This window comes from Penaeus japonicus, unplaced genomic scaffold (assembly GCF_977035675.1).
Source record: "Penaeus japonicus unplaced genomic scaffold, GWHDUDI00000001_assembly GWHDUDI00000009, whole genome shotgun sequence".
In the NCBI taxonomy this organism is placed as follows: Eukaryota; Metazoa; Arthropoda; class Malacostraca; order Decapoda; family Penaeidae; genus Penaeus; species Penaeus japonicus.
Window position 1 is genome coordinate 34,965,034 of NW_028234411.1, and position 3,306 is coordinate 34,968,339.

General features: G+C 34.1%; 1 protein-coding gene across 1 annotated transcript in view; it reads right to left on the reverse strand.

Annotated features, from left to right (window-relative positions):
• The window catches only part of LOC122256981 (uncharacterized), a 64,261-nt gene that overhangs the window by 29,292 nt on the left and 31,663 nt on the right, over window positions 1–3,306 (reverse strand). The window contains exon 2 of the mRNA XM_043021983.2: window positions 1,261–1,335. The gene's annotated coding sequence lies outside the window, so the exon portion shown is untranslated. The remainder of the gene's footprint in view (window positions 1–1,260; window positions 1,336–3,306) is intronic.

Consider the following 3,306-nt stretch of genomic DNA (forward strand, 5'->3'; position numbering starts at 1 on the left):
AAACAACAACAATAGCAACAACAATGGCGATCATAGCAATATCAAAAAAACAAAAACACAACAAGGGTCTCATTGCTTTGATCTTCCTCAAGATAAAGATTGCGTCATCGGCAGTGGGTGTGATAAGCCCCGTAACATGTTCTGGCGTAGTCCAAGGGGCTACTGGTGCTATCGCCACGGACCATCGCAGCTATTTTTAAAGGGGCTATTCTGAAGTAGAAACTTGGTAGGTGTATCTTTCCTTCTTCTTCTTCTTCTTCTTCTTCTTCTTCTTCTTCTTCTTCTTTTTCTTCTTCTTTATGCTGTGTGTCTTTGTCTTTCCATCTTTGTATATATATATATTTTTTTTCTGTTATTTCTAGAGTAATAGCGTTTATTTATTCGACAAGTATACATCGGTGTTTATGTGCGTGTATGGAAACATGTGTATATATACACATGTGTATGTGTGTGCGTCATGTGTAATTGTACACAAGTACTTATTATGCGCATCTCACTTCACAAGACACACTTTCTCAAATATCAAAATATTCAGAAATAGAAAATGTAAAAAAATACAGATAAATATGTAAATAAGAAAAGGTACAGAAAACAAGATAACAACTATGGTAAAAATAGTGATGATAATGATGATGATGATGAAAAAATAATCACAGTGATGATGATGATAAATAATATTGATAATGATAGTAATAATGAGGGTAGATATGATAATATTGATAATGATAGTAATTATGATAACAATGATAATACTGAAAATTACTAGCAATTATAACAATGATGATGATCTTAATGATAATGATAATAATAACAACATTGATAATGATGATGATGATGATAATAACAGTGATGATAACTATATGATACATATGCGCATACTATGATGTTAATGAATGCTGCCTTGATTAATAACAATATCTGATGGCATGAGTAATGATAATAATGAGCATAATGATGTTAATGATGATGCTGATAATAACAATAATGATGATGATAATGATAATAATGAAGATAATGATAGTAATGCTTGTTATTAGTAATGCTTAGCAACGCATATGATAATAACAATCATAAGAATAATAACAATAATATATACAAAAATAACGATAACAATAACAAAAAAACAACAACACCAATAATAATACCAACAATGCCAATAATAATAGTAACAACAACAACAATAACAACAACAATCTAAATAACAAAAAACAACAAAAACAACATTAACAATCAAAAACAAGCAAACGGAGTCCTTCTCACCCGCAGCGATGGGCAGGGCGGCATAACGCAGGTACCAGATGGGCGGGCGAACTACCGGTTCCACAGGGGTGATATCTGCCAAAGGGGAGAGACCGGATATTAGAATTGGCTTCTGGTAACGATGGGAGAGGAAGAGGAGGAGGAAGAGAAGGAGGAAGAGGCGGTGGTAGGGAGGGGCGAGGGGGGAGGGGGGAGGGGGGGAGGGGGGAGGGGATAGGGTAATGGAGGCGGATGGAGGGATGGGTAGGAGGGTGGGAGGGAGGGAGGGACGGTAATGAGGGAGGGTGGGGAGGGAAGGTGGGTAGAAGAGAGAGGGAGGGTGTGAGGGAGTGAGGGAGAGAGGGAGAGAGGGAGAGAGGGAGAAAGAGAGAGAGAATGTGTGTCAGAGAGAGAAATGGAGAACAGAGAGAGAAAGAGAGAAAAATAGAGAAGAACAGGGAGAGACAGGGAGAACCAATTTAAAAACTTGGTTTATTGTTATACAAACAATACATTCTAGAAGCTTTAACTACAATATGTGTATATATATATATATATATATATATATATACACATATACACACATATATATGTATATACATATATGTATATGTATATATAATAATCATAATAATAATCATAATAATAATAATGATAATAAATAAAAGGTGAAATAAATAAACAAACAACACAGACAGTCAAAGAGGAACAGAAAATCAATACCCCCCCCCCCCTCCCTACCCGAACCACCACCAGCCAACCCAAATAACAAATAACACATGTTGCAAGTGTAGACACAAACATTGCACCAGGAATATTCACGTCACATTTACTGAAGTGAGAAGTTGGTCCCAGATTACAGCTCATTTCGGAAATTTACACGACACTGGACATTCAAATCTCAAAGGCCGGTTCATCACGATACATAAGTCTTCCACAATTTCTTATTCTATTTCTTATGTCATTTCGTATCTCTCTCTGTGTAGTTATTTATCTGTCTGCCTGCCTGTCTCTGTATCTGGCATTTTCTTAATTTCTCTCTTACTCTTTTGTTTGTCTCTGTCTCTGTCTCTGTCATATATATATATATATATATATATATATATATATATATATACATATATATATACATACATATATGTATATATATGTATTATATACTTACATACAACCAACACCACACACACACACCACACACAACCACACACAATATATATATATATATATATATATATATATATATATATATATATATGTATGTATATATATATTATCATATATGATATATATACATATATGTATATAATATATTGGTTATATGCAGTAAATCTATAAATATATAATATATATATATATATATATATATATATATTATATATAATTCCCTCATCTCTCTCTCTCTCTTTCTCCCTAAGCCCCAACCCACACCCACCCCACCCCCACACACACCGCAGGCAGAGAATATGATGACACCGCCGTCGACAGAAACACAAGAGAATGATGACGACTTCTTGACAGCATTATCCGGAGAGATGTTATTTACAGCTTCGTCTTCGTGACACTAAGAGGTTGTAAACATACATTGATCTGATGAGACATCATAAGGGATCTAGAGTGACATGTGGGGAATACTATGAGTGTTGTTATTGGTTGTATTCTATTTTTTTTTAGTATTGTTGTTCTCATAGTTATTGTTATTGCTATCATTATTATCATTAGTATTACTTTCATCGTCATTATTATGATTATCATTATTGTCGTTGTTGATATCATTACATTAACGATAATCATTATCAATATCATCATTATTATTATTATTACTATTGATATAACTATTACTGTTATTATTTTTACCATCATCGTCACTGTCATTACCACCGTCCTCATTAATTATCAAAATCATCGTGAAAACATCGACGGCTTTATCTCATTGTCTAATTAACAAAACACGAAAAACCGTTACGAAAGATGAAACAAATCAACTGAATTAATTAGTGATCCGGTTTTACGTCACGAACTCATGAGCAGGACTCGAACCCGCTGGCTTGGACACTCGATCCCCCAACT